Below are 13306 nucleotides of genomic sequence, written 5' to 3' on the forward strand. Positions count from 1 at the left end.
CCCTAAACTGAGGCTTCTACCCAGGGAAAGAAAATATGTTCCCTTCACTGGCTATTTCTACCAAAGAAAGCAGAAACCAGGTGGGAGACGCACAGAGCCATCAGCTCTTCCCATTCCACCTTAATTAAGCTGGAATTCAGCCAGGACATTACTCTTGCAACAACGCTATCAAAGCCTGAGGTGATCCAGTCCAGCCCCTACACAAAGATGACGCTTTTGGAAGCCCACCACTTCCTCAAGCTCTCATTTGCCCCAGACTCAGAAGGGCTGTGCCTCCCAGTAGCCCACTGGGCCGGGACTTTGGTGGCTTCCAGCGAACGGTGGAGGCCTGGCCTCGCCCTCGCCTGGGAGCTGGCGGCTCCCAGGCCAACAGGGAATGGCTGCAGACTTGAAAGACACGCTGCTTAAAAGGCTCTCTCATGTTTCAGCTGACCATGTGTTTTCTCTTAGTACCCTGTGAGTTCAAATACCTCTGTATAACAGAAGTCAGACTGAAAAGGCATTGTGCATAAAATAATTCTTATCCGCGCTGGTACGAGCCTTTGTGCTCTTTAAAAGCATATACAAGTAGGCAGGGTCCTATTCACACTGCTTGGTCCATAGATTGTATCTTGTTCAAATTCAGTGATAAAAAAAAAAAGGGTTGCAAAGGTTTTCTTTTAAACCTGATCTGTAGCAGCACAGAAATATTTAACAACATCCACATCATTCAGAGGTAACTATCTTTTGAGAAAGACCAGATTTCTCTCTCTTCCCCTGAAACACTGCCAACTTGAGTGCATTTGCCAAGAGCAAGACCAGGCTCAAGGGAATGACAGAGTTTGCAACAGCATCCGACCAGGTCCTAAAGCCAACCCCAACCCACAGGTGATTGATTTAAAAAAAAAAAGAAAGAAAGAAAAAAAAAGAAAAAAAAAAAAAAAAAAAAAAAAGAAGTAGTAGTCCTAAAGTATTTCAGTAGAATTGAAGGATGCAAATGATGCAAATGTACCAGTGACAAGAAATCAGAAATATGCCAACAAGGAGTGTGGTGAACACACCCCAATTCAGAGAAAGTATTTTTTTTATCTCTGATTTGTATTACTTATTTAATGGTACTGGGTTTACAATTTATTCAATTTGCTTAGATTACCAATAAATGAATAATCACTGAAGTAAAACTTCCACACAGTGAGTCATCACTGTAGCAAAATAAGCTGGTATTGATTCAGCTCAGAAACTGGGACTTCTTGTAGATAACAGATTAAGAAAGGATTTGGATTAAATTGAGAGGCTCATATGTTACTATGCTCTCTACAAAGTTAGTCATTGTCCACAGGAAAAAACTGCAGCACTCCTCAAAGTCTTTGCATTTATGCTGAAACCTCTGGCATTTTCTCACAGACATCATTTAGGACAATGTGGTGGACTCTGCATATTTGATCTCATCATTTACTTACCACACTAAAGCAGTTTCTCCCTCATTCGCATGGGAGCCAGGGAGAGGTGTCTTCACTGATCTTTAAGGTACAAACACATGGAAAATTGTAATCTTCTGGTGGAGACTTTCCAGCCTTACAGATCCATAGTCTAAAATGAACTGCAGACTCACACTTTCCCCCAGGCACCCTCAGTCCAGGGTGGTGCAGCAGGTTTGCTTTCAAGATTCAGGAGGCTTAAGGAGCACAGCCCCACTGTACAGCACTGTCCTTGCTCCACATCCTCCCAAAGGCAGCCCTGGCATGCCTTTGCTACTGCCATGTACTCTCTTTTTTTCTATTAAGAACAAACCATAATACAAACAGGACTGCTGATGGTGCCCATAGACTCCAGACTCCTGGAGACCCATGCTTAGATTAATTATAGCCATTAGGGATTTCGCCAGTCATCCACACAGGTTTGAAAAACTTCTCTCCAGCCTCTCTCCTGCTTAGTAGCCAATGTCCAAGAGCCAGAGAGGACACGGATGTGTTTTGAAGCAGCAAAAATAATAATCTGTTAGGCTACCAGGTCTTTTCCCCAAACCAGGTCAGTAGGGCTGGGGGAGCTTCACCTCCTGCAGCATGGGGCATTGGGCTGCTGAGCCACCTGAGGAAACCACATGCAGCAGCTCCCAGCTGCCAAAGCCTTGGGGAGGGCAGCACAGGGGAGATCCTATTCTCTGTGTGCAGTTTAATTTCCCAGTTTCTCCAGCACCTCACTGCTACAGTCATGTCATTCTGAGTACTGACCCCATCCCCTGGGATGTGCTGGGGACTTCCCTTAACAGTCTGAGGAACTCTGTGTGACCTGATGCTCTCCTATGGAGTTTTGGAAACTCTGAATTCTTGTAAAATCCACATTAACATCCTATTGTCATGAAAATTTTTATCATTAAAGAAAATTCCAATGTCATGAAAGCATTTATAATAATTATTTCCATGTTTTACAGAGGCATTTTTCATTTGATAAAAATCAACCTTCCTACTTTGTTAAGTAAAATGCTCCTAAGCAAAGGCAAACCTAACTCAAGAACAGCAAAGATGACTAGAGCTTGTATTGCTTGTATTTGAGCCAGAAACAATTAGCTATGAGATGGTTATTAATGAGTACCTTTAATACTCTGACTCAGCCTTCTGTGTGTTTCTTTCCCTTATACTGCACTTTATACCATCTCTGCTCTCACAGAAACCTGAGACTGGCAGCCTTTAAGAAGCACGTTAGCTGGAAGAGTTAGAGGTATATTCCAGATCACATGTATTAAATTCCCTCAGCCTGCTGACCTCTTCTATTCCCAGGGAAAAAAAGCAGGCTGCATCACTGGGCAGGACTTCAAAACGATTAGGGACAGGGATCAGACACCACTGCACCAGCATCTAATTTCTTTCCTCAAAGAAAGCAAGTCTATAAGACATGCTTCAGTTCTCCTTCGCAGCTTTTCTAGAGCACAACATGTTCTGTGTTGCTATGGGTTATGAACACGAGTTACGGAAATTAAATAAGTACCTAATCCAAGCACCACTCAGTTAATTAATGCTGGGCTGTTAACAGGTCTATAACTGCATGTGTTTCATGAGAATTAACAAGATTTGTTTGCATTAGCATGGTCTTACATCTCCCAGGTGACAGCAGGAACCATGAAATGGGGATTTATGCTCTGCCCTGACCACTGCCAGCAGTGCCCAGAGGGGCTGGGCAGGGACACTGGCACTGGTGTCTGGGGGCTCTGCTTGTCACCCATCACCTCCAGCAGCCGCTCAGGAAGGGCACAGCCTGAGCCCGCTGCTGCAGCCCACTGCACCTCATGGGGGAACTGCTGGTGGCTTGGCACAGACAGAGGGGAGATGACCCCCTGGCCTCCTAATTAAATGGACTAGAACTGAACTTGCAACAAAAATAAACACAGCAAGTACACAAATCAGCAACACTTGCGTGACTTTATGAAGACAAAAATCAAATTACTTCAAGATGATCTTTACAATTACGTTAGCAAGTTCAATAGAGCATCGAGGTTGACAGCTGTAGCTTTGTGTGGTGAGGAGCCGCAGAAGGCGGTGACAGAGCTTCTCTTCAGCAGGGCCAGGCTGAGCCCCTCTTCCCTCCCATTCTTCAGCCATTACTCACCAGTGCCATGAAGATTTTCACTGCACAGTATTGGGAAGAAAGTTAGAAGTGGAGCTCTGCTTTGTGTCTGGCACTGCTTAGGCGAGACTTCTACTTTCAGTTCATGATTCCCTCCAGTTGTCCTTCCTTCCATTGTTCCTTTCCCCAGCTTTGCAAACTCCTCCAAATACGAGGTTTATAGCCTTGACTACTCACGTGATGTGGACTACACAAGGATTAGCCAAATGACACGGGCCACGGGGCAGATTTCTCTAGATCTAAGATGAGGTCCACATATTACTCTAGTTTGCTCATTTGCAAACATCTGTAGCAGAACACAGTGATCTTCCACTAAAAAAAAACAAACCCACACAAATGGAGCCAGTTCCATTTGTTTTCCATATATGGGAAGAACGCTCTCTAAACAAATTTAATTCTTGTCTCCAAGTGGAATTGAAGATGCTTTTCAGATAAGAAGTGGTAAAATAAAATCGCAAGAGATCACAGAAGATGATGTTGTTATTCCCTTCCTGCAGCATTCATCTAATTTTATGTTTCGCATTGGGGCAGTTTGGCCTTCTCTAAGACCAGAAAGACAGCAGACAAACAGCAGTTGAGCGGTGGTTAGACTGCACTCATGTAACCCAGCAATCATAACTCAAGGGAGAAAATGATTTCCTGTCAGAAATATAGACTGAAAGTGCCAAGAAAATCTCTCCAAAGCTACAAACTTATCACCATTCACCCATTAGACTTGTGATGAAGACAAAAATCAAAATTGCACCACTTAGCAAACCATGGATGGAATAGCACGCAGAGAGAAAGAAAAGAAGACATAGCCATGAAGTCAGCTTGAGTTCTAGTAAATACTTTTTTCTGAAATCACATTTCTAAAAAAATCAGAGAAGTAGGTAAAAATACAGTTGCATTTACAGCCTACCCACTGTGACATTTTTTCCAGACAATTGGCAAGATTTCGCTTTAGCTACAAAGCCATGTCTTAACAATCTTGTGGATTCACTCATCTCTCTGCCCTTGGTGCCAGAACATTCATGTGTGATGAGGGCTTGGGTTGGCTTTAGGACATGATGCACATGGTGAGCAACCCAGGGAACACAACCTGGGAGCAAGTGCCTGCCTAAGGGTTCAAACCTCCCCAACTGCACTCCAGCTTTCGTCATGTTTATACCACGATTAAAATTTTTTCAAAATGAAATAAACAAGAAAAGAAAGCTTGAGAGGTGACATCCCCTGGGCTTTTTCAGAAGTATTTGCCCAATGATAGCAAATTTCTCTCCCTATGAAAGAGTATTCTGCTCCTTTGGTACCAACTGTGGGAAAAGGGAAAAAAGCCTTCAGAGTGTGATTTCCTGATTAAGCTACTCATAACCTGTAACCTTCTTATCTAATCTGTCTGTTCTAATCTATTTTGTTCTATTGTGTTTTTCTTTTTGTAGTCTCATCTGCTGAGCCCAAAGGAGATCTAATTTATAACTGGATGGCTGGTTCATAGCCCCATTATCAAAGATTTTCAGATGTGAAACTCTTGTCCATTTTTTTCACACTGGCATCCACAGCAGATAAAAAATCATTATTAATGCATTATCCAATGTATTATTTCAATGTCCCAGAGAAAAACAGACTGGAAATTCAATTATCTATTGCCACAAGTCACTTTGTTACACCATGAAAACAAAACACAAAGCAGACTGATTTTTTTTTTTTTCCCATAGATCTCCAGAACACAAAACTTATCAAGAAATGAGAAACACAGTAAGAGCTGAATCTAACTATAAATTCTGACATATATCCACTTATAATGATTAATGACTAAGAAAAAGAAAAGAGAGGCTGCATGCACAAATACCAGCCTGAACTGACATTAAGACATACAGCTATTTTAAATATTTTCCCTTCTAATTACCTGTATCTTACTACTGCAAAATATTCACCATACAAAACCCCATTGGCTCTCCTGCCTCTCTCAAAAGCAGCAGGCAGTCAAATAAGCTCTGAAAAGCCAATTCAAATGCCACAAAGTAAAACAGCTCTGCTGTTTCTTCCATAGAAAATCCAAATAAAGCTCATTTACTTCTCTTGGGAGTATAAGACAAAGGTATTAACACCACAGCAGAGTTTTTCTATAGCAATATATGAACAAAGAGACTGAATGCCCCAACCGGCAGTCACTACTACAGCCTCCATTATATTTGCTTATATTTCAGTGAGAGCTCAAGGAAAGGGCTGTGGCCACACTAACTCAGCCTGTTCACCATTTCAAGAGTGATCTCCAAAAGACATGAAAATGACAGAGCTCCAGAGTGCACCAGTAAATAGCACTCGGAACGTGTCACTTTATTCACCGCTTTCCAAGGACCAAGATTATTTCCCTGGGCAGAATGGCTGAATTTAAGACAGCTTTACAGGCAAGGCATGGTGTTTCACATCCTACAGGACCAAGACAGCAGCTCACACAGACCAAAGTCACAGAGCACACAGTTTCAGGGGCTGTGTAGGGTGTTTTTGAGGCCGGAGAGGCAAGGTACAGGTCACACCATGGGTCCCAGCAAGGCCACATCTGGCATAAAGCAGGTGCCTAGTGACAGAAAACAAACCCCATCTCTTAGTGCCACTGAGACAAAACATTAAACAGCATATTTTGGGATATCAAGGTGCTCTCTTTGCTGTCCATGACCATACAAGATGGAAATAGTATCATTTGTCACTGGTTCCATGCCACGTAGCACATCTGGAATCAGGGTGTTGGCGGTGTTTGTGTTATGCTCTCAGCAGGAGACAATTTGCTGGTAGAGATCATGTCAGCACTGCTGGAGATGAAAACATCTAAAATAGTGTCCATGACTGGCAACTTTTATTTTGCAACATATGTCAAACTCCTGCCTGTGACGTGGCACAACTAGCTATCGTATGATGTAAGGGCTACAGCACATATTTTAACATACAATGCAATTGTCTGGGAGAAGTTAATGTGACTCCCCACTGCGAGACACATTTCATGACAACCAAGTCCTGAAAAGTGCTCTTGCTCACTTAAAACTGAGCTGAAAGGGCTTCTCACAAGGCAGAAATTTCCAGAAGAGAACTGTAAATGGAAAACCTTTAAGCAAACACCAATATTAACCAAACTGGATGCAGAATTACTAGCATGGGTTGGGCCTCCTCAGAGTAATGAAGCAATTCCCTTAGAAATGCCTCTATATGTTCCGAGCCTGCTCTTAAAGCAGATTAACCATGTTGTCATCTTATGTGAATACCAATCTTTGCTTGGGAAAATGAATTAAGACCACACCAAAATGACTCCAGTGAAGGGCTCTCAACAGCACTCATAACCTCAGGGATGCTGCTGTACCCACAAAAGGAACCAACAAAATGCAGACTGGTTTCCCAAGGCTGTTTTACTGCAAAGCAAAAATACAGTTTTTGAAATCAAAACACACCAAGGAAATACTTCCATCAGGCCCCAGCATGGTGATATAGTTCCTCATGGAAAAAAAGTCATTCTTCATCCCTTCCAACATGGAGCTTAGGAAAAATTCACACGTGATGTGAGTCATCTTCCCATTCAGACATGAATTCAGTTTATCCTTGCTGGAAGGATGATCTAACCCTTACCTTCTCCAGACTTTCTCAACAGGGGATCGAGGCACAGGGTAGAGAGGAGCTCAGTGACAGAGGTGAAAAGAGGAAGGGAAAACATACACAAACACACAGAAAAGTGATAATTCTGGAGCTTTCCGCCAGGAAGCCCTGTGCCACTGCACAGCAACAAAAATAACCCAGGGGTTCCCTCTCTGCTCCAGCTCCCTGTGAGGAGCCACTTTAAAGCTTTTAGAACATTTGCAGAGTTTGAAAGAAATGGTTTTTGTTTAACTTCAGCTACTTCAGAAATGCCTGGGGCCTGAAGAAACATATTTTTGGATTGCTCCTAAAGAACAGGCTGAACTTTGAAGTCTGGGGAATTTTTCTCAGATCAAATGTTAAATTAATAAACACCAACATGACAAATCAGTCTGAGAACTGGGGAAAAAAAAAAATTACAATCACTTAAAAATCTTCTTGGATTAATTAATTGTGGCATATTGTTACTTACTCTAACATGTTGATGGGTCTGGCACTTCAAGTCCTGTAAGCCACGCTGCAGATATGTTTTTGTATTCTAACTAAGCACTTTTAATATTATTGTCTATTTTTCCCTACAATATAAAAGGCATATCATGACCAGTGTCAGCCTGGGTAAGAATGAGATCATGGCTAGTTTACTTATGGATGGTTTAAGAAATGCACACAACAATTCAAAGCAGCTGGAATCTAAAAGACTTTGTAGACAGCTTATTTGTAACAGAAATCTCATCAATGCCACTGAATTTACCTTGCACTTTCTTGTTGATTGTGGTGTCCCACATGACTTATTTTCCTTTCACTCTATTGCAAGGAATGGCTGGATAAGGAGCCCTTGAGTCCCTGGGAAGCCATGGGTCAGTCGGCTGCAAGCCACACACCAACTATTAATTACAGCTATGTGGTCAGAGCCCTCTGCTAACACTGCAAATAGGAACAGGATTGTGCCAGCATTGCCACATCCCACATTTTTGTATTCTTGCCTCAATTTTCCTCACCCTATTTTCAGAAGGAAAACCATGATTCATTGTTAATAGGTGCCCTAGTAAATAAAAAGTGATAATGTAAAACAACCTCCCTCTGTGAACACTGGTAAACAACAGTTTGCTCACTGTTGTAGTTCCTGACCATCCTAGGCAACTATAGAGGGGGAACTAGCCAATATTCCTTCCTGTAGATTTTAGGGACACTTTTTTCAGGAATCTGAGGATTCTGATTCGTCAGCGGTCCAGAAGTGTACCTGCAGCGACAACTGAAGCATTCAAGAATTCTCATTAACACAAGCCACGTTAATTGCACCAGGATATTCCTTCCATGGGATGAAGCTGAGAGAGGAGAGCTCCTACTGATTTTCTCCCTGTGGCCTCCTAGAGCAGAATCACCTCCCTGGCAAACACGGTCCTGGTGGAGGGCCAGGTCCTGAGCCTGCACTGATGGACAGGGTGCTTTGATTAACACCACAAGCTCCTGACCCAGAACATCAGCGCCCTGAGGAGGATTCCAGCAAACATCTGTTACCATTAAAGATCGCTGGTTGAGATCTACACCCCGAGAGGGCCAAGGCTGAGGGACTGCATAGTTCCTCTCTGAGGCTGAAACAGCACACAGTGCTGTTAGTGGAGCAACATTTAAGGAAATCGGCATCAGAATAAGGAATGAGGAATGTGAAGTTATTCATTTAGTGGTTTCTCTAATGCTTCTCCATTTAATATTTGCAAATTTAATATTTACACATGCAACTCTTACAAAAATTATGTTACAAGGAACAGCTTCTGTATTTCTTATAATAAACAACTAACCAAAAATACATGGTATGTATAGCAGGGGGTTACAGCTGGGATCCTATATTACTTCTTAGAGTCACTTATCTAAGATCTAATATCTATAAAAAGCCTCTCTGTTTGCTATTTACACAGGTGTCCTGGAGCATTATACAATCATGTAGCAGATCAACATAGCCTTAGGATCTCAAAGTATAATAAAAGTACATTAGGATTGTGACGTAGAGGGAAATTTGACCATTTGACACTGGTCTTTTATTCCTTCCAGAAGTTCACCTGGGCATGGAGGATGGATGTCTTTAGTTCTTCATGAGAATAAGACAAAGAAAACATATCTTTTTCTAATCTTGCTTGCCTAGATTTTTAAAATGTACAGTCAAGCTGGCTCCTCACATAAATGTTTAAATTTTGCCACTCTTTTTTATGCTGTGTGGTTCCCCTAAACTTGGCAACAGATCTCCTACAGTAAGGTCCACAAGCCAGGGGTCTGGCAAGATCTCTACTTTCAAGAGTCAGACTTTAAAAAAGTAATGCTGTAGTAACTTAAAGTATTCAAAATATACACCACCAAGGAGGACAAGAACAAGACATGAGAGATGACAGAGTCTACAAGAGGCATAGATGTTTCCACATATTCCCTAACCACAGGGAGGATCGGAAAATATATTCAAATTCAAGCAGATTCTATGATAAAAATGCCCTCCAGGAAAGGCATCTATCATCCCCTAAAAAAAATATAATATGAAAAAAAAAGAATGTGATGTATTATCCATAAAATCCTCCACAATGACTAATCTATCATTTCAGTCAGCCAAATCCTGAAGACAAGGTTTGAATCCTAACAAGGTAACAACAAAATCCACTAGAATGTAGGAACAAGGAACATATTCAGTTCCTGTTACATCTGGCTTCATTAGAACTTATTCTGCTTTTAATCTGCTGTAATAAAGTCCTTACGTCTGAGCAAAGATCTTAGACTTTGACATGCTCATATAGAAATATATATTGCATGCAAATGACATGGCAAAGGCAACACGAGCACATCAGACCTTGTACTTACTATGAATGAATTATGTCCTCCATTCATGAAGTCCTACTGTCATTCTTTTCCAAAGCATCTGCTCTGCAGGATCAACACTGGCTCTTTACAAGAGACAACATCAGGAGAAAAAACTCCCACCTCCCATTCCCTAGCTTGTGTACAGTTGCTGCTTATGCCAAGACATTGCACCCTCACCCAGTGTTTTTATCAGCTCTTCAGATTCCCATAGATATTGGAAGAATGTAGCAAAAAAAAAAATAAAAAAAAATCCATATATATATATGTATGTATATATATATATATATATAATTCAGTGTAAATTCACGTTTTTACAAACTTTTTAGAAAATATTATCAACTATTTGCAAGTACAAGCATGTCATGATGCTTACTGAGAACTGCCAAAGGTCACAAGGAACAATCATTCCATAAAATGCATATAACTACCAAGGAATTGCTCCCAGACCCCTGTCATTGGATTTTGCCTACTTGCACATAAATCAATTGGCACTGTGGCTTAAAATGGACAAACTGTCCTTGACACTAGCAACCATTTGCCTGCTTGACAGCTACAGCAACACTAACTCTTAAAGCATTTGCTGCATCTTGCACTGCTACTTTTCTCCATTGCATTTTTTTGAGCTGTTTCTTAGGTGATGGCTTTACTTCTGGTTATTTAAGGCTTCAAACTTGATTTACTTATGGGCCCTTTACCCACAAATGTACTTTGCAAGATGAAAATATCAAGGGATTGCACTAATCCAGAAAACATATATGCAGAAATACACGTATTGTCAATTTTTTATGAATGACAATCAACACCAATGGAGACTGCTAAAAAAAGACAATGAATTTGCACACCATAAATTGGCCTTTCCCCCATTTTCTTCAAGTATTACTAGTTCACATCTCAGTGAGTAACTTTCTTTTTCATGCTGTGAAACCTTTTGCCCAAAGAAAAGCAAAAAAATATATCTGAACAGTATTTTATAGCATTAATGACCTCAACCTCCCTGCCCCAGGTAATGGCCAGTTGAAGTTTGCTCAGGGATTACACTTCACTCCTCCAAGGCTGCTGATTTACAAAGCAAAGAGATGCTTGGGAAGCCCTAGCACTATTTGCCTACTAAGCATTAGCCCTTCTGACATCAATGGTCATGGAAAGTAAATCCGAGCTCATACTTGAGAAAAGCCGTAAAGTTGCAATTTTCTGTATGGGAAACCCAGCAGGAGATAGGTTTTCTTGAGTGGGCAGAAGAAGAGGCAGAAAGCAGCAGCCAGTTAAGCCTGACAAGCTGCACTCTGCTAACAACTGCCCAGGAGAAGCAGGAGGAAACCCTGAGGGATGGGTGGTTTCTGGAAGTGTTTCTTGCCATGGAACCTGTCACTGAGGTCTGGGAGTCATTGGAGGAATGGCACAGAAATTATCACCCTTTATTGAGGGGACTATATACTTTCCTCATGGTGCTCAAGAAAATTACTTCAAAAACCCACAAAAAACAAACAAAAAAAAAAAAGAACAAGAAAAAAAACTACAAAAAACTTTAAAAAAGATGGATGGCTGGTATGGAGTGCTTTATAAAAACAGAACAAAACCAAAAAAGAACTGTGTGCCATGCAATGAACTCTACACTAGAGTTTGCATTTTTAAAATTCCTCGCAATGGATCTGGAATAAATCAGCAATGGGTCAAACCGGTTCAGAAAGTGTTTGAATAACTGCCCACAGAGTGGCCAGAGGTTCTCCATCAGCAGAGTATTTTGACTGCTGCTGTTCAATTACCATTTGAGAAAGCAGGACTGCTGGGAAAGACAACACAAGGTAAACCAACACTGGCTACAAAAGCAAGCGGCGCACCAACACGCACACGGCACAGCCCGGCCCTCAGAGACGTTCCCAAAAGCAGCTTCAGCTCCCACTGCCCTGAGCCAGCACTGCTCCACACAGCCAAAGGTACGGGGCTGTCAGCAAACCAGGAGAGCCCCAAATACCTCATTTTATCTCTACAATAGAAACCGTAATTGACAAATCGTTATTTTACATTTATAAAATATATGATGAGGAACATACCACATACATTCTAGACTTTCTGTCTGCACTGGAAATCAACTGGGAAATTAGGAGGTATGGCGTAGAAACATCACTACAAATATACCGTATTACTGCTTTTGCAGCTGCAGTCCCAGAATTTGTTTCACAATAATTCAGTTACCCATGTTTAAACAACCAGCCAGCAGAAGAAAGGCTGATATATTTCATATGCATTCTCTTTGAGCAGGGGGGCCTTCACGTCTGGTCGAAAAATGTCAGGCTCATATGACACCACCACAGTCAGGAGAGATGCCTAACCATAACTAAAAGCAGAATTTGGCCAACACAATTGGAAAATACCAGCAGAGTATATACAAATGCACACACGCAATCTCATATAAGAGCAGAGCATGAGACAGATTGGATTTTTTAATCACACCTTTAAAGAAAACAATATTTCATGTGCAGTCCTCTCACTGAGCTCCTACGTGGATCCTTTATCCCACTGCAACATAAACAGACACACCAGAGTCTGCAGTAGGGAAGAAAGATTATTTTTTTCCCCCATTGAGGATTTTAAACACAATTTGAAAAGCAAAAGAACAGACCTGGCTTGCCTTCCAAACTGACTTCAGTAACAGATAAACAGCATTAAGACTACCACAGTCAGCAAGTACATACATAAGCTTTACATTAATACACTTACCTATATTTTCAAGAGAGCTTCATTTTTCCTTTTTGTTCTCAGTTTCCTCTAGCATATAGTCCAGAAGAAAAACCCAGACATTTCTCCTGATTCACCAAAACCACGCTTTTACAATGAATATCCTAATGGTTTAGATATAATTCCTCAAAACTTCTTATCCAAAGGAAAGCAGCCTTTCTGTCAGCTTCAGTACCAATTTCTACAAGTTTTGTACCAGCTTTTTAAGATCATTCTATCAAACAAATCCTTCAGAAAGGAAGGATTTTAGCCTGCATCCTGCATGCAGTGCCTGACTTGAAGCTGCCATTCTCTTCTTCAAGAAAGAAGAAAGGTGCATTTCCTGGCAACACCTGAGGGCTTTGGTGCTTTGCAAAAACAGAGTGGATCTCACTATTGGCAAAGACACAACCAAACACAAATATTTGAAGGTATTACTAAAAAAACCAAGATTCTGAAACAGCATTTTTAGCAAAATTAAACAGATAAACCTTGGTGCAAATTAAAAACAACTCTCTTGTATCTGAGCCCATAATGACTATTTTGAATA

Source organism: Poecile atricapillus, chromosome 9, assembly GCF_030490865.1.
Source record: "Poecile atricapillus isolate bPoeAtr1 chromosome 9, bPoeAtr1.hap1, whole genome shotgun sequence".
NCBI lineage: Eukaryota > Metazoa > Chordata > Aves > Passeriformes > Paridae > Poecile > Poecile atricapillus.